Source organism: Ambystoma mexicanum, chromosome 1p (assembly GCF_040938575.1).
Source record: "Ambystoma mexicanum isolate Mex_15411 chromosome 1p, UKY_AmexF1_1, whole genome shotgun sequence".
In the NCBI taxonomy this organism is placed as follows: domain Eukaryota; kingdom Metazoa; phylum Chordata; class Amphibia; order Caudata; family Ambystomatidae; genus Ambystoma; species Ambystoma mexicanum.
Window position 1 is genome coordinate 240,398,870 of NC_090921.1, and position 25,196 is coordinate 240,424,065.

The window sequence follows — 25,196 nt, forward strand, 5'->3', positions numbered from 1 at the left end:
CATAATATTGGGTGTCCTAATTTTACAGGGGCCATTAACCTAAGGTGAGCCGGTGGGTTGTGGAGCCTAAGAAAGGGCGCCTTTGGATCTGTGTTTTTAGGCCGGGGTTTACTGCTGGGTTGTAAATAATTCAGGTGGCAGGCCGTGGCCTTGGGCGCTGCGGGGGGAATGTGAATGTTTGAAGCGGCTCCAGCCGAATTGGGGGAGGTGGAGCAGAGCAGCACAGGACTCTGCTTTTTCGTCTGGCAGGCTTCTCTGGGGGGAAAGGGGGAATGGCCTTGCATGTACTCACAAAGGTATTTTCCTCGTGTGTTGCAGATTTAGGTGGAAGAGACATAAACATTCACATAGTATACAATACTCATTGAGTCTTTTCAAAGCTCACGTTTTTGACATTGTTAGTACCTTTCATATGGCCAATTCGAACACATTACTTATACGCTAAGTATTTAACAACCACAACATTTTGTTACATGTCTATACATGTGCGGTAAGTGAGATAGTAGTAAGGTTGGTGGAGCGCGCAGGAACAACCCGCCAATAAGACTGACGGCAGTGACACATGGTGAGCTTGGACATACATATGGTTCATTTTCATGCACCCCTTACGTAAGCTTCCAATAGGGTTGCATTTGTCTTTCCTTGCACTCTAGGAGCATTAGTTCAGTTATGGCATGGGACCTTGGGGTGCAGACTTCTTGGTAAAACACAAAACATGAAAAAAAACCCAGGACACTTTTACTGTTTGCGCATAGCTACAGGGATGTGGGTGCTTCATCCCTAATGTCATATAAGCAAACATTCTGCCATTTTTATGGCGATTACAGGTTTGTAGTCAGAGAGGTCGTGGAGAGAGAAGTTTCATCACAGGTGGTTTGCTCATTAGTATTTGGGGACTCTGCTTTCGTCAGGAGACCATTTTACAGTTCTTTTCCACCCCGGCCCTGCTGGCCAGGTCATACTGGAAACAGCGATACACTGCGGAAGGTGAAATGTTACAGTGTTGGTATCTAACACTAGCTCATGTCCGTCTGTTCGTGGGAACGGGCTCTCAGCGGATCTGCCAGAGAGCTGCGGCCACAGGGATAATTGGAACTCTCCAAGGGTGGGGGCCGCGCTGCTGTGTACAGGGCTCAAACCATCTTTATTTCACAAAATGGTTTCCAGGGCCTAGCTAAATTCAGCAGGTTTGGTCAATGTCTTCAGCCAGTGGCCCACCCACCACCTGGGCCCTGGTGGCAGGGGGGACCCCTGACGAGCCATGGACTTCACTGGGGGGAAAGGATGCAGGGGAGGGGGGTCTCTTGGACCAATCCTCCCATACATTTCCCCCCTTTCGTTACTTAAGTAAGGAATACTTTAAATCCTCCAACCTCCTGCACTCTTCCTCGTCAGCTATAGCGTCATCCCATGCAGGGGTGCCTTTTATGGGCATCCATGCCCTGCACACCCCTCGCAGGCTTTCGCCTCTCCTAGCATATTCATCTGGCGTGCAAGTCAGGTATATACAACCGCTCTCCCCTTCTAAGTCCACCCACACCTCCTCATACCATTCAAGTATACAGGGCTCTTTAATTGTAGTGTGCCATAACTTATCTACTATATCCTTGTCGTGGTACATGGGCACCATCTGGAATCTTGACGTGTAATCTGTTCCTGTTTGTACCTGTACTTCCTGCATAGTTTGTATCGTACCGCGGGCGTTGCCCATTGTCACCATCATCATTGCACCATTCGGTACTGCGTTAGCACGACATCGAAGACCCACCTGGCACAGGCAAAAAATAAAAAGGAGGAACACTACAGCCGGCATCAAAAATTTAAGTCATTCCCAGCCACGATGGGACCCAGGAGAAGATGTTGTCGAACCATGTACTTTCTTCTGCTCCACCTTCCATTTTCATTCTTTCTCCTAGGTTATGTACTGCTTCGATCACATGGGACAAGGAACCGTTATCTGCGTCTTCGGATGGTACGAAAGTGCAGCAGGCACTTCCAATTTTTCGGCAAACACCTCCGTCCATTGCTGTCAACAAGTCCAAGACATACCTATTTTGCATGGTCATTAGCCGCAGTGCTTGCAGTTCCACTTTTATTACGTTAAACCCTTCTTCAGTGTCATTTGCCAGCTGGATCAGCTCCCAGCGTGTGATTTGGAGCCACTTTGCATTTGCTCGCGCCTGGATGCTTGGGATGAGTGAGGCAAAGAAAGTTTCTGCAGAGCTGAATAATCGATATCTATCCGGGATCTGTGCCAGCAGTTCTGATGATGCTTTTGATATGTAGTTCGATGATCGTTTGTTTCGGGACAGCACCTCCTCCTTGTTCCCGAAGACAGGACATATACTTGTGACTCTGCAGTTGGCTGGGCCTCATTCTGTTGAGGTTGTTCTCGCGTTTTCTTGCTCCCATCAATGTGGCTTTCCGGGATCACCATTAGTGCGGGGTGTAGGGTGGCCAATGAGCAGCTGCCACCCCAGGATTGTGGGAGGTGTAGGTATGCCTGATTGCCACATACCCAATAAGTGTCAATGAGGGCCGCTGTCCCCTTTCTCATATCTGGGATGGTGAGGGTCTTGTTACAATTTTTGTTTACCCCCATGATGGTTTTCCCGTCTCCCTTGAAACACAGTTCATAGTTTATTTCTTTCTGTAGCTTGAAGGGTTTTTCAATGGCTGTTACCCAAGTCAATTTTGAGATGTGTTCCTTCCATACTGGTGTGCATGTCTCTTCTATCCATTGCAGTTTCTCTGGTGCCACACCTCGCAGTGCTTCAGCCTTGCACATTATCTCTTCGTCTTTCCACTTATTTTCTAAAAAAAGTGTCCCTTGTATTATAAAAAATGGCTCCTCCAAACATACCACTCCTACCGCCTTGGGATAACAGGTCTTCTCATTCTGCAGCATTTTAAAAGTCACCTCATGTGCCTGGAAGGTGTTCTTAATTCTGCACAACGTGACATGAAGGAGACACTGGGCACCGACAATAGGCAACTCTTTGGGTAACAATACTTTGGGTGTACCTGAAGCATGGGGAATGAGGGAGCAGACATAACAGCTCTCATTTGTTTTTTGCTTAGCCGTTGCACTCATGTCCGCATACCATTTATTTGTCTGGTGGGGGTGTCGTGGGTCTTCCATTTTGTCCAATCCCAACCCATAATATTCATCATATTTCCTCCTCCCCGCCTCCCTTTTCCGTCTGTTATTTCTTTTTCTAAGGTATTTCCCAGCTTCATGGGCGATGGACAGTGTGGGCCCCCCTTTCTCCCTCTCGCCCCCCTTTGCCCAGTCATCATATAGCGCTTCATATCTCACTGTCATTTTTTCATTCTCTTTCTTCCTACTATCTAGCAGTGTGTTTTCTGTTGCGGGAGTGGGCGCGCTGGTGGGGGTGTTGTATAACCATGATATAACAGAGGGGTTACGATCATTTAAACTATGGGCATTGTAATTAGATAATTTTGGCGGGGAAGTTGTGCTGTTTTGCATTTTTTCCTGCAAGCTTTCATTTGGCGAGATAGCAACATTGGGTGGTGTCGTGTAATACCCCCATACCAGTTTAGATCCGTCCCATTCCAAAAAATCACCTTCTTTAGTATTTACAATTGCTGTTTCATTTGTCACATTAATCCCGTTAATCCCTCCCCCCTCGTTCATCTCGATAGAGATGAACGCTATAAACCAATACGTAACCAGGCCAAACAATATTGTAAAAAATAATGTAATACATACAGACAATCCACACTCATACGAATATCTACATCTCTCAGCTAAAAATTCTCTATATCTAATAAATCTATCCGTTGTAGGCTGCCCGTTAGTTGCCATGGTAGTTCCTGTTTGAGATATAAAAGTGCATTAAGTGCATGTATGTAAACATTTTTGTTGGCACTACCAGTGCCAAGAGGTCATGGAAGGGAGATGGGTTTGGGTAGGGGAGGGGGGTTGAGATCTACAGAGAAGGGAGCAGACAATATACATATTCTTCACATTATTATTTACACTTAAATCGTTTTTTTTATCATTTATCTTTATCGATAACCTGTAATATAATGTTTCTCGTTAACAATTTTATCTGTCAGTTACACTCCTCCATTCACATGTTCACGTTCACTCATTATTTTCATTAGTATTGTTTGCTGTTGTCTGTGCCTCCTCATCCACCTCTTCCTGCACACTATTATATGCCTTTCGCACATCCGTCAAATGTATCCAGTATTTGAGCCCCTTTACTTTTACAGCTGTAGGGGTACAAAATACCACTTCGTATGGTCCGTGGAACCGTGGGGCATTCCACCGGTGCACAAAGCTCCGGACAGAAATGAACTCTACTGGCATTAATTGTCCCTGTACTTCATGTTCTACATGTGATCCTGTTGTGTTTCCTTCTTCCCTTGTGAATGGTGGAGAGAGCTGCTTTGAGATTGCGCGCGCTGCCCTAGTTAGCTTCTTCAGATATTCTGTGAACTCATCTCCCAATATCGTGGCGCTTCTGTGTGCGTCTGATTGTTGGCGTAGTGGGGAATGTGCAGTGTGCATCCGTCTCCCTGTCACGATTTTGTGCGGGGACAAATGGTGGTCCTTGCTCGGCTGATTCCTCCGCTCAAACAGCGCAAGGGGCAAACAGTAGATCCAGTTTTTCTTTAATGAAAAACATAATTTTGACAGTCTCCCTTTTAACAGTCCGTTCATCTTTTCTACAATGCCATTACTTTGAGGATGATAAATTGAGCACAATTTATGTTTTATTCCCAATAATGTGGTCACTTCTTTGAAGAGCTCGTTCACAAAGTGAGTGCCGTTGTCTGAGCGAATTACGTCGCAAATTCCCCAACGGGGGAACACTTCCCTTACTAGGAACTTTGCAGCGCTTTTAGCATCAGGTCGTGCACATGGACCTGCTTCCACCCACCTCGAACATGGCCATACAACCACTATCATGTAGCGTGCCCCATTATACCTTTCCCCCATATCCGCGTAGTCAATGTGCAGTTCTCTGAAGGGCCCTATCGGTTTTGGAATTGTTCCCCTGAGTGTACGTAGCGTCATTCCAGAGTTATATATCTGGCACGTTGTGCACTCCATTGTCAATCTGGATATGTGCTCCTGGAGACAGTGTTACTCACCGCACGGGAGAGGACAAGCCAGGAGGCCAAACCAGCGAGACTGTGCCTTGATTGAAGAGCTCGGGTTGGAGCCTCCACCCGAGCCTCCTCTCTATGAGGGAAAAACGACCTTTCTGATGATATGACCCACTGCTGATATGTAAGCCAGACAGAGGGACCGATCACCCGAAAGAGCGGGGAGAAAACGCGCCGCCACGGACCCGGCTGCAAGAAACAACATACAATTAATCACTTGGAATAACAGCGATTATCAATAGATAGGGATAGGACAGAATAGTACCTGAACAACTCAATCCTAGGAGCCTGATACCGCAATGTGCTGATAGTCCCTTAGGAAGTCACAGTTCCCTTACTCCGGGATGAAGAACAACAACGATAGTGCAAAATAATAAACGGGGAATGTTAGTTGGGTAACTAATCCCGGGCGGAACGAGGGACGCACTAGATCCGGGTTGGTGCACAACTACAAGGCGTCCCCAAGGTGCACTGTAAAGGACGGAATTCGATACAACCAATGTCCTTTAATACTTGAGCCAAATAGGAAGACAATCCATATAACGATCAAAGGTCGGTGCACGAGCGGGCAGGAAGGTAACCAAATCAGCAGGCAGACAGTCCTATTAACAATCCACAAGTCGGTACACTGGCGAGCAAAAGGTAACAGAATCAGCAGGCAGAGAGGCAGTCCTTAGTCCAAAAGAGGGTTCGTTTACCTGGGCACGGGATAAGGAGACGGAACAGGTATCCGCTGAGCAGAATGGAACCGTAAGGAGGAGCTTCAAGAAGTAGGGCGAAAAAGAAGGAACTTAAGCGCCGGTCGTAACTATCAAACAGAAGCAGCGTCCTCCAGGCTGCAGCCGCTTATATCAGTGAGGAGGCGGAGCCAAGTGAGTGGAGATCACGTGATGGTAAAGACTACGAATTCCCTTAGGTTTCATGGGAATCGTAGTTCGGAACCGTCTGGCTGTTGCAATAGTTTTTAGCCTCCAGGGCATTTTCCACTTCATCAGGAATGGCGCTGCAGAATGCCGAAGGGAACGGCGCAGCGCAATTGTTTTGTCGGATGTCCTTTTCCGCAGCCGGCCCCGAGGTAGGTATGGAGCACGGTGTCGTAGTGTGGAACGGAGCCGAGGTGTGACAGACAGGGCACGAACCAGTCTTCTTGTATCTCTGCTGCAATGTGTTGTTTGGTGTTGTGTGCTGGAAAGTGTAATTGCTGAAATGCTATCTCTAATAGTTTGACCGGCATTACTACTTTCCCTGAGTTATTTTGTCGCCATAGTAAGTCTGTTGCCGATTGGCTGCACCCTCGTTTTTCCCACACCATCTTTTCATCACCACTTGCCCCTTCCTGTAGCTCTAGTATTTGTGATATGGGCATGGCATTGTATCCTTCTGGGAGCTCTTCGCTTGTCTTGTGCTGTAACATGTACTCACCTGTTTCATGTTTTTCAAAGTACGAGGCTTCCTTGGCAGCAGCGTCCGCTGCCGCGTTCCCCAAAGACACAACGTCTGTGTTGGACGTATGTGCTTGGCACTTCAATATTGCTACCACTGTTGGATCTTTTAGGGCCTCAATTAACTCCTTCAGTAGTTCTGCATGTTGCACTGGGGTCCCATCTGCTCTTCCAAACCCTCTCCGCCCCCATCTTGCTAGACCTCCATGTACTGTTGTCGTCATGTAAGCTGAATCTGTATATATTGTTACTGCACAACCTTTAGCTGCATGTAATGCTTCTATTAGGGCAATAAGTTCAGCTGCTTGTGCAGAGAAATGTGATGGAAGGTGATACTGTACTAGTATCTCATACTCACCTTCTTCTAACCTCACCACTGCCAATCCCACATGATTCTCTCCTGTGTCCATGTCAATCGATGCTGACCCATCCACAAAGTACACCTCTCCCTCGCTCAGGGCATTCTCGCACACCACCGTGTCCTCCCCCGTTTCCCCTGTGTAAGTTGCACAATTGTGTTCTTGCATGTCCTCTATTGTGCATGGTTCTGTGATGAATGTTGCCGGGTTTACTGTCCTGCACCGTACCACGTGGATATTGGCGCTGGACAATATTATTTCATAGGCAGTTGCTCGCTGTGTGGTCAGTGTACTTTTTGATCTTTCAAGTATCGCAAATAATGAGTGTTCCACGAACAACGTGACAGGGCACCCCATTACTATTGTGGCACTTTTCTAAATGGCGAACGCGGCGGCGGCGAGAGATTGCTCGCACGCGAAATGTCCTTGCATCACTGCATCCAATGTGCCAGTATAGTAAGCCAATGGTTTGTGTCCTAGGGAAGTCTTTTGTGTCAGTACAGCTGTCATAAGGGTTCCCTTAAAGTGTGAGAACAGATAAAATTCACGTTTATAATCAGGATTAGCGAGTACTGGAGCACTCGAAATCAACTCTTTTAGTGACTTAAATGAGTCGCTCATCTCTTCTGACCGTTCTATTTTCCTGTTCTCTTGTTGGGCCTCCTTGAGTGCTTGCAGTAATGGTCTGTGTAGGCTGCATAATCTAATATCCATGCTCTACAATAGTTACACATTCCCAAGAATTTCTGCATCTCCTTCACTGTTGTGGGTTCTCTCACTGACCTTATTGCTTCCACTCTGTCAGGGATGATTCTTTTTCAGCTGCCCCACGTACAGTACCTCTTTCTGACAATATTGTAGATTTTCCTTGTCCACTTTGTACCCTTTATTCGCCAGCAGCGTCAGGAGTGTTACTGAGTCTTTTCTGCACGTTTCTTCATTCTGCGCGCAGACGAGCAAATCGTCTACGTACTGAATGATTGTGCTTTCAACTGATAAATTACCCAGGTCTTCGTGTAGTATGCGGTTGAATATGCTTGGGCTTTCACAGTATCCCTGTGGTAATCTGCAATGTTCGTATCTCTTTCCCCCTAATGTGAATGCTGTCAGGTATCTGCTTTCTTCTGCCAAGGGGATGGAGAAGAATGCATTTTTCAAATCGACCACTGTGAAATGTAATGCCGTTTTTGGGATGCTGCATAATATTGAAGCAGGGTTCGGGACCAAAGGGAACTCTTTCTGTATGACGTCATTTAGGGGGCGTAAATCCTGGATCATCCTCCATGCCCCTCCCTTTGCTTTTTTGATCGGGTAGATACACGTGTTACATGGGGAGTTTGAAGGCACTATTATCCCCTGTGCTAATAATGCATTTATTGTCTCTTTTATCCCTTCCTCAGCTTCATGGGACAATGGATATTGCTTCACTCGGGGCAGAATTGCCCCTTGTTTGAGCTTTATTACCACTGGTGTTACTCCATGCAACAACCCTACATCATGGGGGCCTGTTGTCCACAAATTGTTTGGCACCAGTCGCATGTCATCGTCAAAAAACGACGGTGGCGTTCCCACCACTGCCATCAACTGGACGGAATTTGTCTAGTCTGAATCAAAATGTCACAGGGCATTGCTATTTCCATTATTATTTCGCCATCATTTTCTGAATCAGAAAAGAGATCCTCATCAGATAAGTCCCGGAGGGCAATATTGGCGTTGATGCGCCATTCACACCCATCTATGTCCATCCCAATGACTGCAATCCTTTTTGCTGATACCTGTACAGCATGCAAGTCTAAGGATACCACTGACCCTGGTGCTGTGTCTGGGCGCACTATTGGGCGGAAGACAAACTCTGCGGGTATTCTCCACTCTAACTTTTTTAGCTCAGGATCTACTTGGGCCCGTGTTTTTAAACCTTGAATGAACATTCTTTCGTCCACTGGCAAGCCATGTATTTCTGGTGCAGTTGTCCGAGCCTATACTACCAGCATTACGCGTAATGGGCATATTCCTGGTGTCGAACACACTATTCCTCTTTCTGTGAATGATATTGTCATGTTAAGCTTGCTAAGAAGGTCCCTTCCGAGCAGGTTTATTGGCGATTGTTCATAATATAGTAAGGGTGTTTTTACCGTTTTGCCCCCCACTGTCAAATCCAAAGCTTCTGTGTAAGGAACTTCAATTACAGCCCCAGTGAACCCCTGCGTCTCTAACTTCTGGTTAGATAACGGAAACCGGCCTCCCTAATACATGATTTCTCCGCTCCAGAATCCACCATGAATATGAACTGCTTGTCTCCTATCTGCGCCCATACCAATGGTTCCTCTGCTGCATCGTAGGTTGTAGATAGAACAGGACACGCAAGTGTTCTCTATGGGCTGTCCTATGATGGGTGTCTCATTGCCCCCCCCCCCTGGTTGAACACACTCCCTGAAACTACTGATACACCACTATAGGGGGCTGGTGCTGGGGCTCCATTTGCTGTCGTTGCGAAAGGGTTGCCTGGGGTGTAGTGCATAGTGTTGTTGTTCTGTGGGTGATAATGTGTTCTGTAGTGATGTCCCTGCCTTTGCGCTGGGTACCCCTGCTCTGGTTCCCTTTGTTGTTGTCCCATTGGGAGACCATATGGGCTTCCCGGGTGGGGGTGGCCATAGTGTTCTGTCTCTGGAAATCCGTTGTTTGTTCTACTCCTACATTCTCTGGAAAAGTGCCCCCACATCCCGCAGTTCCTACAACTTCCCTGCGTGCCTCTGGGACCTTGCCATCCATTTCCTCCCGTTCCCCCGTACCCTTGTCCATCCCCTCTTCGACCCCTGTACTGCCGTTGCCCTGCTCCTGCCCAACTCGTTGCCATCCTCCCTTGTATTGCTACCAGCCCCTCCTCCTCCTCGTCTCCCTCCCTGCTGTGTGGGAGCGCGGCTACTGCTGCAGCGACCTTCACCAGCTTTGTTTGTACTAATTTTGCCACGTCTGCCAATCTTTTCTGTGCTATCTCCTTTTCCCTCTCTTTTATTCGTTTACAGTGGTGAACTATTATGCTCTATATTTCGGGCCATCCTTTTGCTTCAATACCTGCTATTTTGTCAAGTGCTTTTTGCACCTCTTTTGGGAACCCCCTCTTTATTATGAAGTTGAATAATGATGTTGATTGATACCAGGGCGTGCCCGTTTCTGCTCTCCACATCTCTTGGACCCGAAAATGTAATCCAAAGCATCTTCCCCGTCATTCATTGGACATTGCATTACTGACTGCAAATCTGGTGTATCTGGAAACGTTTCTCGTAAGGCGTCCCATACCCTGGCACGTACTGTGTTGAAAGAGGTGCCATCATGGCGATCGCAGTCTAAAGTTACTCCCGGGAAGCCAGCCTTTACCCATACTCTGTCAGCTTGATCCCCAACTGCTGATACTAGCAGACTCTTCACGTCGCCTATTACTAGAGGTACCCCGGCTGTGTGTTTCTCGAATGCATATATCCACTTGCTTGCCCCTCCTGATAGCGGGGGCAATAACAAATTGGCCTTGTCCATCTGAGCCCAGGGTATGTAATTTGGCTTCTCTCCTTCCCTGTGTATTAGTGGGAGTTGTAACCTCCCTTTTGTCGTTGTATCTGCACTCACCTTCGTTCCATTTTTTCCTAGTGGTGCCATTTTACCCAACCTATTCCTTAGTCGTCCTGTCCACTCTTCGTCCATGGTTCTCCCTGAACATGCGCCATCCAACCCCTCGCTTCCCCCTCCCATTGCCTTGCTTAGCCTTCCACTTTCCTCTAAATCTTCTCCTATATCACACAGTAGATCCTCTCTACCTCCTGTAGTCCTTATCTCATCATCTGTGCACCCCTCTCTTCCCTCTAGTTCAATTATTCGGGCCGGTTCTTCTTGTATCCTAAACAATATCTCTCCTTTTCTCCACCCTTCTTCAATTGTTTTATTCTCACTCTGCGCTCTTGATGTGGGCTCTGACCTAGCAGTATTGATTGCAGTCTGTTCACATATGCTTTTTATTCTCGAGAGCTCATCTTTTGCTATGGAGAGCCTGGACTCTAGGTCTCCTGTTAATTTCTCTATGTTCACTATTGGTGTACTTACCTGTTCTCGCTCTCTGACTCTCATATGGTGGGGGTGCTGTTGGCCCTTGAGTGGTAGTGGTTGTTGTTGGGGGTACATATGTTGGGTCACTGTATCCTTCTGCGGGCACTGGCTTATTTAGTATTGGGTACAACCTAGTTATCTCTACCGGTGGCTCCCCTTCTGGCAACACCTTGTCATCTTTTGGTATCAGTAATGGATTGTCCGTGGTAGATGGCAGATCAGTACCTAATTCCCTTTTCTTAAGCGGGGGTATTTCTTCAAACAACCTCCATAGGTCTAATATTTCTCTCCTATTATGTAGCTGCTTCCCCTTGTATTTCAAACGAATGCATGTAGCTACCATATCTAGGACACTTTTGTCAAACGATCCCCCTTCGGGCCATATCTGAGGTAGTCCTTCTCCCTTCAGCTCTGTGATCCACTGATCATGATATTTCTTAATACGTTCAGCGTACCCAGGTAGACTCTTACAAATATGTGATAAGGGTGTTTCTGCCACCATACTTCGTGGTTGCTCGATACTGATATATAGATGTATTACCATATGAATCTACGTATTTGTGTCTTACTGAGCGTGGGGACCTACGTGTTTTTCCGCCACCTGTACAGTATGAGAATGGCTGCACACAGCCTCTATTCTGTACACTTTAGGGGGCACATACAAGAGCAAACCATCAATAACTTCAACAATTTTACCCAACACATCAAAGAAATAAACACTCACTTTACCACATTACACTCTTCTTTGTGATATTTCTTCTGGTCACACTTACCATAACCACACCATAATTATGCATTACTGACCACCTTTACACACTCATTATAACAAATAAGTTCTGACACATATAATGCTTACACACCCATAGGCAACACTCTATTCATAGCCCAATTTGTCCTCCCTTTCCTCCCTTGCCAGCTGTCCCTTTCCGTCTTACTCTAATATGTATTTGTCTCCTAGTTTTGATATAAACTTGTCTTTCTACTTAGATTATATCTTTGTTCGTACGAACCCTGTTTATTTTCCTGTAAACCCAGAGAGAAGAATAGAAAAAATAGCAGTCACTAATGTATTCTCCGTGTCTTCCTTTACCAGACAGCTTTATCTCATTTTCCACTTCTTCATATATTCCCAGTACTAGTCAAGATAGCACTATGCGGCGCCGCCTTCTACCCCCTCGCGGAGCTAGGTTCCCGTCTCTTTATCTCTTTTCACCTCTTAATCCTAATGGCCATATGCGAAGAAAAAGCAAAGAAAGTTTAGAGTGGTCCTTAGTAGACCCAAAGTGTCCCCTTTCAACCAGCCTCGTTCCCTGTCCTATATTTCCTCCCCTACTCCCTTTATGGTCGCTCGTGCCCGTCTTGAACCGAGAGTTTCCGAAACTGGGTCCGTACAGGCAGTGTTGCCGTACGCTCAACGGTCAGCCCCGGCTCCGGCGAGCGGTACTCAAAGGGGATTTTTCAACCGGGATCCCGTACGCTCTCTCTGTTGAGTGCGCACTTCTGAGCGTACCGGTCGCCGTTGGCGGGCAGCCTTCCGGAGCCGGCGCACCGTGCGTATCCCTTTTCGACCGGAGATTTTCGTGCCAAAGGGGACGGTAGGGATATATATATGTTAGCAGGAAAATAATAATCACGCTTTCGGGGTCACCACTGAAGGCGAGCGTCCCCCAGATAGCACGATCCTCCCCACAAGGAGAGACAATAATGGACTCTCCCAGGATGGGAATAAGGCCAGGACAAAGTGCGGGTGAGCTTAAATGGGAGTTTATCAATCAGAATAGGGCATGCAAAGAACTCCGCAAACTCCGAGAGCGCTCTGTCTGACAATAGCAAAGACAGGCGTATATATTTACAGAATGCGTCATAAGAACCTACATCCTATAGGGGGCACAAGTTAGTGGGGATTGGGTGACGACGACTAACTATAGGTGTTGCTGCGATGTGGTTGGCCGTGGCTGGAGGACGTCACTGGTTACCCTCGTGGGTTGGGCTGGGCCTGGCAGGTCAGCTGGGCTCATCCGGACGGTGTTGTTGTGCCAGCCGTGACGAGTGTCAGTGATGAATGTCTTTCCTGGCTTTCTGCCCTAGGGCACGCACACCGCAGTCATTCAACATTGCAATATTATCTTCCCTGGTAAATCTTCCAATAGGTTACTCTACAGGTTAATGCAACACAGGAGGAATGCACCTAGAGTGGGGTCTTTTGGCGATACATCAATACATCGTTACCATCGTCCTGTTGACCGGGTATCATAGGTCGCGAGGTTGGGTCTCAGGGCATGGGACAGGCGGTCCGCGTTATCATGTCTCGTTAGAAGTCATTATGGATGTGTTCCTGTAGTGTTGCCATAATATTGGGTGTCCTAATTTTCCAGGGGCCATTAACCTAATGTGAGCCGGTGGGTCGTGGAGCCTAAGAAAGGGCGCCTTTGGATCTGTGTTTTTAGGCCGGGGTTTACTGCTGGGTTGTAAATAATTCAGGTGGCAGGCCGTGGCCTTGGGCGCTGCGGGGGGAATGTGAATGTTTGAAGCGGCTCCAGCCGAATTGGGGGGAGGTGGAGCAGAGCAGCACAGGCCTCTACTTTTTCGTCTGGCAGGCTTCACTGGGGGGAAGGGGGAATGGCCTTGTATGTACTCACAAAGGTATTTTCCTCGTGTGTTGCAGATTTAGGTGGAAGAGACATAAACATTCACATAATATACAATACTCATTGAGTCTTTTCAAAGCTCACGTTTTTGACATTGTTAGTACCTTTCATATGGCCAATTCGAACACATTACTTATACGCTAAGTATTTAACAACCACAACATTTTGTTACATGTCTATACATGTGCGGTAAGTGAGGTAGTAGTAAGGTTGGTGGAGCGCGCAGGAACAACCCGCCAATAAGACTGACAGCAGTGACATATGGTGAGCTTGGACATACATATGGTGCATTTTCATGCACCCCTTACGTGAGCTCCCAATAGGGTTGCATTTGTCTTTCCTTGCACTCTAGCAGCATTAGTTCAGTTATGGCATGGGACCTTGGGGTGCAGACTTCTTGGTAAAACACAAAACATGAAACCCCCCACGGGACACTTTTACTGTTTGCGCATAGCTACAGGGATGTGGGTGCATCATCCCTAATGTCATATAACACACATTCTGCCATTTTTTATGGAGGTTACAGGTTTTTAGTCAGAGAGGTTAAGGAGAGAGAAGTTTCATCACAGGTGGTTTGCTCATTAGTATTTGGGGACTCTGCTTTTGTCAGGGAAGGTGAAATGTTACAGTGTGGGTATCTAACACTAGCTCATGTCCATCTGTTCATGGGAACGGGCTCTCAGCGGATCTGCCAGAGAGCTGCGGCCACAGAGATAATTGAAACTCTCCAAGGGTGGGGGCCGCGCTGCGGTGCACAGGGCTCAAACCATCTTTATTTCACAAAATGGTTTCCAGGGCCTAGCTAAATTCAGCAGGTTTGGTCAATGTCTTCAGCCAGTGGCCCACCCACCACCTGGGCCCTGGTGGCAGGGGGGACCCCTGACGAGCCATGGACTTCACCGGGGGGAGAGGATGCAGGGGAGAGGGGTCTCTTGGACCAATCCTCCCATACACCCATCACATCCGAGAACTTCGATGCCCTGTCAGTAAAAATCTCCTTCTCTCCCAGCGACACCATGACAATGCACATTATCTACCGGCCGCCAGGCCCACTCCAGAACTTCCAAGCCGACATCCTACACCTCTTAGGGAACAATCTCAAACCTAATACTAAAGCCATACTCCTAGGAGACCTGAACCTCGGATTCAATGACACAAAAGACAAACACAGTAAAACCTTCGCTAAAGCCCTTCTAGACCTACAATTCATCCTACAATTCATCCACAGAGTTGACTCTGCCACTCACACCAAAGGCCGCATACTAGACTGGCTAGCCGACCACAACTGCATGGTTGACATCAGCTCAAACATGCCGCAACCATGGACCGACCACCACCTCATCCACTTCTACATCCCAACAAAGACAGCGATTAGTCAAAACCTTCCTATGCCAGCTGCCCTAGCCAGATCAAAAAAGCTACTCACCAAAGAGAGAATGTGTCCACTCCTAGAAGTCTCAGCATTAGCATCACCCACCTCCAACAACCCCGAAGAATTAGTCGAACTTTACGACACCATCATTAAAGAGATCATCAACACAATTGCCCCATTAGAGACAAAAAAGCAAAAAAACTCTTTCACGCCAACTCATGGTTCAACCAAGATCTACGTGACCTAAAAACACTCAAAAACGCCAAAGCCAAAGCTGACACATACAACACAGAATCGACAACGCCCAATCACACTCAAAAGAACTATTCGCTATCTTCAACGAACTAGTCATACCGCCCGCATCCAAACATCAAACATCCAGAAGGCTAGGCTTGACAAAATAGACATACTCCAAAAGAAAATCAAAGCCAACCTTGACAATCTACCCAAGTCGCCTCACAAAACGCGGATTGCCCCCAGCCCTAAACACCCTACCCAAAATAACAGCAATCCTCCACCGCCATTCACCTTTCGAAAGGTAACCGCTCCTGAGGTCCTACGCATCATGAAACAAATAAAACCCTCACTCTGCAAGGGGGACATCTGTCCAGCAAACGTAATCAAAGACTGCGCTGAGCCCCGAGCCCACTTCATTGCTACCTTTATTAATGCCTCATTCGCCACTGGCTCAGTACCTTCCTCCCTCAAGGAAGCCTGGGTTCGCCCACTACTAAAAAAAAACACACTAGTCCCAGACTCGCCCAACAACTACAGACCCATTACAACAGTACCATTCCTGCTGAAAATCCTGGATAAGGCCGCCTATCTACAGATACAAGCCTACCTCGAATCTCACAACATCCTAGGCAAGAGACAGTCAGGTTTTCGCCCACGCCATGGCACAGAGTCCGCACTACTCGACCTAAAGAACCAACTCCTAAAAAACATGGATAAAGGTAAATGTGCCATCCTCCTACTCCTTGACCTGTCGGCTGCGTTCGACTTAGTCAACCACAAAACCCTAAGGACACACCTCACCAATACAGCCCACTTCTCGGATGAAGCCACAGCATGGATCTCACCCTTCTTGGAGGTCAGAGCTATGAGGGTCTACTCAGACCAAGCGTCAGCCACTCCCTCCCCTATCAATTGTGGAGTACCACAAGGGTCCTGCACCTCCCACACACTATACAATTTATTCACACTCCAACTATTCAAAATGACTTAGAAGAATTCGGCATAACGTTCACCAATTATGCCGACGATACTCAAATCCTTCTCCCACTAACTGGTGACTACGAGCAAGACCTAAACACCTTACAAAACACTTATGCCATCATCCAGGCATGGATGGCAGCCAATGGCCTCTGTCTCAATGAAGACAAGACAGAGATCCTACTGGTGGGCCCTAAATAAACCCTCAGCAAACTAGACAGCAAATACAGCACCTTCTTAATTGAGAACTCAGTAATCTCCGTCTCCTCTGCTGTAAAAACACTGGGTGTATACCTAGATTCTAACCTGTCCATGGACAGACATGTTAGTTACATCTCCTCCTCAGCAGCCCTTACAACCAAAATAATCAATGCAGTAAAGCCCCACTTGTCCACTACAAACCACCTCAACATCGCCAGGGCCACCATAGGCGCGAAACTGGACTACTGCAACGTCCTCCTACTAGGCACCTCTGCCAAAAACATTAATAGGCTCCAGATCGCACAGAACAACGCTTTGAGAGCAGCCCTCAATATTCCAAAGAGGGAACACATCTCCCTAGCAAGACAAAATGCTCAATGGCTCCCAGTTAAAGAGCGCATTAAGTTCAAGACTCTCACCATTACCCACAGATGCATATCCCAATCTGCCCCTAGCTGCCTCACTGAACGGATACAACCAGTCCAGTCACTCAGACCCAAAAGGGACTTGTATGCTAACCAACTCGCAATCCCCAACTTCACTAGAGTTAAAGCTGGCAGCTCGAGTTTCAAAGTCCTAGCACCAAAAGCCTGGAACTCCCTATCGCCTAAATTAAAACCTGAAACATCCCTCATAGCCTTCAGAAAAGCTCTGAAAACCACCCTATTTAAGTGAATCCCACTTATAATTCTACTGCATGCGACAATGTCTGTAATTACAACTGTACCATGCTCACTGTTCCCATGTAACCCTGGAACTATAGCCATGCCTGTAACCATGTCTCCATTTCTGCTCTTGTTATTTTCACCATGCAAAGTAAACTTTCTTGTAACAGTGCCACGATGCCCGAGGGCAGCTGTTGCGCTTTAAAAATGCAAATAAATAAATAAATAAATTAGTATTGTATAGACACTGTTGAGTTTTGAAAGGTAGTGCATTACAATTTGTATGCTCTTTATTAATTATTGCCATTTCTATAGTAGTTGCTGAGATGTTGTGGGGTGTGCCTGATCTGTTTTAGAACATAGTTTAATACAGTGTATAATGTGAATGTGGACAATTTTGTATGAGCCAAATCCCTCCAACAGGTCAATGCTAGTACCCACTTTGAACATTTTTAGCACTGTTTATTAATTAATGAAACACAGATTACATACGCCATTCCTGGCTAGTACACACTATCAGACGTGTGGAGCTATCTAATAGTTTAAGAATTCCAATATACACAATCTCCATGTGTTGAAGATGATTATGAGGTTTTATGATGGCTGTAATAAGTGTGAATGCTTTGGGTGGATATTGTTGAGACTTAATATTTCAGCTTTTAAGGAATTTGCTTGGTGGCAAGACGTGTGGTAGCGTGGGATGTGAGCAAGGGGGGTGTATGTCAACTCTTTGGGTTGGAAGGTTCTATTAGGTGTTCTCTATATATGGGGGTGGATTGGGGTTTTGTTGTTATGTTAGCTACTTGTAGTTGGACGCCTTTTCTGTCCAAGTTTACCCGAAGAGGGATTCTATTTTTAATTTTGACAATTTTGCAAACATTCATAGTATTTATATTGGATCACCCGATATCAGGGATTTAAAAAATGACATTAAAAGACTAATTCCGATTTGTGTTGGAATGTTAAGGGTATAAATAGCCCACTGAATAGGAATCAGATTTTGCGACATTTGAATGACTTGGAAGCAGACATTTTCTTGTTACAGGAAACAAATCTGACAAATGAAGAGACAGAAAAACTGCAAAAAGGATGGGTAGGAAAAGTGTATGGTTCTTCTTTCAATTCATGATCTAGGGTTGTTGCGATCTTGCTTAGGAAGAATCTGGGTATTCAAATCCAGGATCAGTACTCGTACAAGGAAGTGGTGTCACTACTGATAAGAGTACAATGCAAGATGTTAATTTTGTGTAACATTTATGCACCAACGGTAGATAACGGTTCATTTTTCAGTTATGTAGTGCATGTTTTACAGGACCAAAGCAATAACAAGATCATTGTGGGAGGAGACTTCAATGAGGTGTGTGACCTGTTGTTTGTTAGAAGAAATAACAGTATTTTTAGAGAAACAGAAGCAGCCCATCACTGGCCTTGAATGACCTGGTTAAAGAGCACAGTTTAGTGGACACTTGGAGGATGGAAAATCCTACCGCCAGAGAATAGAGGTGTTTTTTTAATATGCTCATAGTTCTTATTTTAGGATAGATATGATTTTATCAGTCGGATCAGCAACAACAAACTATGCAGGTGGTGCTATTCGAAATATACATTTATCAGTTCATGCACCGGTATAAATGTGGTTGAACTTGGATTTAAACATTCACTGAGTACTGTTTGCTGAATGACCACCTCACTTTTGGACGATGATGCTCTTGTTGAGAAAATTGTTAGTGAGGCAAGTCACTTCATTAAAGAGAATCATACAGGTGAATTTGACCCTAGGACTGTGTGGGAAGCCCTTAAGTGCACAATGAATTTTATTCTTTTGATCTGGCTGTCTAGCGAGCGGAAGAGGAAAAACTTGGAAGAAGTGAATGATCTGGATAAAAAGATTAAAGAGATACAACAGGAAGTGATGCTTAACCCCAGGAATGATAGAGTCCAGTTATTACGTAAACTTAAAGGTGAATACAACAAGAAATCGTCAGACTATGCATAAAATAAACTTTTCTATATCAAAAGCAACTATTTTGAAAAGGGAGAAAAATGTGACCGCTGGTTGGCACATCGTTTTTGGAAACAGGAGGCAGAAAGAGCGATTCCTATGATTATGAAACCGGATTGATCTGTCACGTATGACCCCAAAGAAATAAGTGATGTTTTTAGGAACTACTATATGGCACTCTGTTTGAATGAGTCATTGGTGACAGGGTTTTGGAGTGAACTCTGAGATGGGTAGTTTGACTAACACGGAGAGAGTGGGCCTGGATGGTGATCTTAGTTTGGACGAGTTATTCGGTCTCGTGTCTGCATTTCGGGAAAATCCGCAGTCCAAATGGGCTTCCTGTGGAATTTTACAAAATAATGCCAGAGTAGGTCTTGGCGCTTTTACGTGATATGTATGTGACCTCATTGTCCATGGGTGCATTATCAGAGACTACACGTCACGCGTCTATTTAATTACTATTGAAGAATGACAGGGACCAGTCTTCTCATTAGAGTTAACAAATGAGCCTACTAAATGCAGACAATAAAATCTTAGCGAAGGTCTTGGATATAAGACTTGAAAAAGGTATTACCTAATTTGGTCCCCCAAAATCAGGCAGGTTTTGTGAAGGGCAGACATGCCACGAATAACGTGAGGAGACTGTTGCAAACAATTTCACAAATTTACAGACATGAGGACAACGCAGCACTATGTTCCTTGGACGCAGAGAAAGCCTTTGATCGAGTTAATTGAGAATTTTAATATGCAGTATTGAGGAGAATGGGATTTGGTGAACCGTTTGTAAACTGGGTGAGATTGTTATATTCTTCTCCATCTGCAAATGTGACAACGAATGGCCTGAGCTCTAGAGGTTTTCCCATGGAGCAAGGGACCAGACAAGGCTGCCTGTTGTCTCCTTTATTATTTGTACTTGCAATTGAACCTCTGGCTCTGGCTCTGTCAATCAGACACAAGGAAGAAATTCATGGAGTTCATTATGGAGGAATGGTTCAGAAATGATGGCTATACGCAGAAGATGTGTTGGTAGTACAGAAAGATTTGGACAATTCTGTTCCTAAGTTAATGGTGCTGTTTACAGACTTTAGTACTAGATCTGGATGTAAGATAAACTGGATAAATCAGGGGAAGTGCCACTGACTGTGAACATAAGTAAGAGACAGATCACCAGGTTGGGATTCAAATGGTGCTCGGATAGGTTGAAGTATTTAGGTGTATGGTTAACAAGCGAGATTGAGAGTATGGTACCAGAATATATTAAAGTTATTCTGAATGGTCTGAAAAAAGATCTGGAGAGATGGACGCTTTTGAAACTGTCTCTGTGGGGAAAAGTGAATGCGCTTCAAAATGGTTTCAACACTGACAATAACATACGTGCTCAGCATGCTACTTTTGAAAACTACAAAGAAGATTTGGAAACGACTTTGACGTTCTATTACAGAGAGCTTTCTTTGGGATGATAAGCCAGCCAGGATGAAACTGTGGAAGTTTCAGTTACCATTGGAGAAAGGAGGTCTGGGTGTACCGAATTCTTTTGTGTATCAACTAGTGTTCTCTGGCCGGTTTTTCAATCATCTGATGGACTGGGATCCAGATGAATGGGCGAGGGCTGAGGCGAGTTTACAGGGCCCTTTGACTCTGATGGTGATTTTAACAACCAAATCCGTGAAGGTGAACAGAGCTGACCCAACCTTTGAATTCCTGAGGACGTCGTGGAGTAGCTTGATGGGACTGTTGGAGGAAAATTTGTATAAACGTCTTGACTCTTCTATATACATAACAGACAAATACAATGTGGCATGCCTAGAGGCAATCAGTTGGACTTAATATTGCAATTTGTCACGCGTGCATAGATCCAATCATTTGGACTAATACTTATAGCGGACTACTGCTAAACATTAGACAGTACATTGCAACTGTTCCATATTTACTGATTAAGATTCATGTTGATACTGTTCCTCCTATCAGTGTAACAGACATGCATTTTAGTACCTAATATGATGGCAAGAGCCACTTAAACATGCAACAGATAACTACCGAGATAGAAATTCCAATGACAATAACGGTAATCATACCCATGCTTTGTCAACATGTGATGTCACACGCATGGAGGCACCATCACTACATTTAAAATGGCATCAATCTGTACTATTGTGCGCAACGCCGGAGGGATTTAACCCCAGGACTGTTTGACATGACAGTGGTAAGTGAGAATAGTCTTAATACCAGTGCAGCACACCATGAATCAACTTTTATGTAACAATCCAGCCTCCCTATGTCCCTGCGGGCCATTCCCAACTGCCGATCGGGCATTCACCCCCTCCCAGGTCCCCAACCGTATGAACTATCCCCCCCACCCTCCTCCCTCACCATCCACCCCAACTTGATGATGTGCCCTTTGTGTAACCATGGAACTTCCCTGGGGCACGTTGCTAGAAGCCACTAGCACTTGGCCTGCGGTCGAACGCCTCCGCACAGGCTTCAATTGAACTATCTTTGTGTGCCTGTACATTTGTTAAAAACATATACCATTGCATAAAGGATACAGTAGAGACTCCCTTTCAGTGCCCCATGTCTTTCTGTCTTGCTTCAGTCTGGGGCTTTCATTCTGATCTTCGCCACAGGGTGGCCATGGAGGGGGAATGGATGCCTTCCCGTAGTTCATTGCATCTGTAGGATTTTCAAAAAAGTGTTGTATTCGCAGTTTCGCCAGACACATGAAAGCGTATGGTCCCCGTTGTGATCTCAACAATCGGTTTTCCGGGTTGTATGTTCTCCTCTGGGCTCCTATCCCGGCTGAAAAGTCAGGGTAAATGTGTATGTTGCTTGCCCAACACTGGGAAGAGCAGCAACCACAAGAGGCACCAATCCATCGGGGTCCCCACACCCACTAATAGGAAGACATTACCATAACAGTAGACAGGCAGATCCGAGTAGATAACATTGTGAGATCTGTCATCATAAAATACATAAACTTAATATTCTACCAGCATTCAAGAGTGTAAGGCAGTAGAAAATATTTCATTCAGCTAGATGATTCAGGAGAGTTTCAGAACATTTAATAGGCGAGCAAGATTTGTTTCTGGATTTGTCTAATATTGGCTTGTTTTCAGAAGAGGAAGGGCCATCAAAGCGACCACGAAAAGAATGATGTTTATTAGATTTGCCTTTTCATTGAGAGTACTGAGACAATTGAGGATTTGTGGATTCCAAATCCACTGATGACCTAGATGGAGGATTGGAAATAACCATATGGTTAGAGTCCAGTTCATTTAGAAAAGAGCGAAGAGAGTCAGGATTCAGAAATTCCTTAGTAGGACCATTAGGAATAGTAATAATCATTTTGGCAGGTTCTAATAAACCATATCGAATGTCCCTTTTTTTTAAGCAAAGGACGGATGTCAAACTGTTTCCTTTTCGCTTGTGCCTCACTGGAAATATCAGGAGCAAAGTAGATTTTATTACCAGCAAAAAACAATGAGGGAGTTTTTTTTAGCTTGAGACAAGATCTGTCTAACTTGTTGGTGTCGTAGCAGGCATGTAATAAAAGGTCTTGGGGCCTGGCTTGATGATGTAAATCGCGGCTTGACTCGATGAGCCCTTTGCAACTCAAGAGGGGGGGGGGGGAATGCCGAGGATTTTGGGAATCCAGACCTCTAAGAATTTAATTGGGTCGTCGCCTTCCCCTTTCTCTGGAATGCCATAAATTTGAATATTATTCCTCCTGTTGCGATCTTCCAACTCTATGTAGTTTCCATCTAGCTGGTGTATTCTTGATTGCATTTGTTCCATGCCCTCAAGCTTGTCTATTGCCAAAGAAACACGTTCCTCCATTTCTTCAATTCTGCCGAATAATCCCTTGATTTCATTTTTAAACGTTTGAAAGTCTTCTTGAAAAGCAAGGGAATGTTTATCAAGAGCATTGATGGATGTACGTATATTGGTGAAGACCGGCTCCTTTTGTAAAGGTAGGTAGGTCCCTTACCACAGTATGTAACACTTCTACAGATATAAGGGACTTGTTGAAACCCTCAGTACAATTACTTCTGTACTTATTAACATTCACAAGTAATCATTCCTGCTTTGAAATTGGATGCTTATTCAACATAGACACAGGCAGAAATTCAGTGGGGAACCTATGAGAGGTAGGGTCTCCTTCCACTAATTGATAATTTGTAAGCTTACCACTTCTGAACATGTAAACTGATAGAGACTTATTTGCTTTACAATCTGCAGATATCAGAATTGGAATTGCAGAACTTTTTTGAACGTACCTACAAGTAACTACTCCTGATGAAGGAAATTGTATTTCCGAAACGCGTTGAGTTTTTAGTATGAATCACCTCTGATGACTGTGTACCAATATGAAAGTAATATTGTAACTTTGTTCTCACATTTGGAAAGTTTGTTTGCTCCACTTCTCTGAGTGAAATTAAAAATTATGTTACAATCTCAAATTTATGTTATATTAAATTGACTTGTTATATTGTCTGCCAAGAATTAAATTTAGAACCAATCAGGTCCTAACATATCTCTGATTTATGAAGAAAAGAAAAATTAATACTTTTTTTCCCATAACATATTCTATAACCATATAGGGTTGATTTCTAATCCACTAACAACCAATTAAATTATAATTGTCTATTGTTTGTTACTGAGTGTGCAGAGGACGCGAGTGATCCACTGACTGTGGACACTTCCTATTTGTTGTACTTTATAACTGCTTCCCCATGTGAAGGCCTCTGTTGGATTGGCCACTGGTTTTGTGGTGCGGCGCATTGTGATTCCTGCTGTGCAACTTGTCCTCCGACGTGTGCATGTTTGATTGCCGTTTCTGATTCCTTGCAGGGCCCGACCGCCTCCAGTGTGGTGCTTGTGTGGCTAGGGCGTGTCCCGGACCCAGTGGTATGGTCGTCATAGCTTGTATTATTTTGTATATTTTTTTTCCTTTTTTTTATGCCGAGGGGGAACCTGGGAATGGATTAAGGGGCTTCTGCACTGCTTTTGGTTACCACCGCCCCGCTGCACAGGTGTCTGTTGGGGTGAACAATGGGCCGCAAGAGGCACCCGGTCCAGCACCACTGCATTACCTGGAATTGGCCATCTGGCACTTATCTTTCCTTTCCTCTTCACTGTTCGAGCTCCGTTGCTAAGCAGGAGACGTGTTTGCTCCTCCCGCCGCAGGCTGCGACAGTGCCGGTCACCAGCAGGAGCCCTTCTCACACTGAGGTCCGGGTCAGCCTCAGCTTGCATCTCACACCGCTGGAATTGTCATCCGCTCCCTTCTTGGCACCGGATCATCTCGAGTCGTCGGTTTTCACCCACGACCACCGCTGAGCATTGGCCTTCCATCGCACTGTAGGAAAGAGTGTTAGCAGGCACTTCCGAGGATATTTGAATGTTTAGGATGTTGCCTGTTACGGAGCTTCTCGTATAGGCGGCCATTTCCTTCACTGCTCGACACCTCCCCCCTCCCATACACTTCTAGATGACTGTGAGACAGGTATGGTATCAAGAGATGACAAAGACAACAGAGGTTTAAGTTTTAAACAGTAAACCTCTTTATTTAAGTTCAGGATGGTGTAAAGCCTAGCTAGCCCTATCTCTAATTTGTGATTTCCCTCAACTGATGCAACTAAGGAAAGTCTTTAGTTCGTAAGTCCAAATCAAAAGTCTGTCTTGTCAAAACCTGTGCTTGCCATCACATCTAACTAAACACAGTGTGGGATTTTCTTGCTCAACAAAAATAGTGTTCAAAAGTACAATGCAAAAACAAGTTCTGCTGGAGCTCTTCTCTGGCTCCCTTCTCAAGTTCAAAGCATATTAGTTCACAAAGGTCTCTCAGGGCTCTTCCCCAAGCTTTAGGTACTTTGATACACAAGGTTCAGCAACGGTTCTCCAGTATTCAACAGGGCTATGGGTTCTCCTTACCAAAGTTCAAATTCTCTTGTCACGCTATTCAACAGTCTCACTATACTTGACAGGCGCTTTGGATTCCCTTTCCCAAAGCTCAGAGCACTTGGAATAGTTCACAATATTCAACAGCAGATTT

The 25,196-nt window shown here is 45.4% G+C and overlaps 1 protein-coding gene across 1 annotated transcript in view; it reads left to right on the plus strand.

Annotated features, from left to right (window-relative positions):
- CTC1 (CST telomere replication complex component 1) overlaps positions 1 to 25,196 on the plus strand; it is a 1,003,059-nt gene that overhangs the window by 588,823 nt on the left and 389,040 nt on the right. The gene's annotated exons all lie outside the window — the stretch shown is intronic.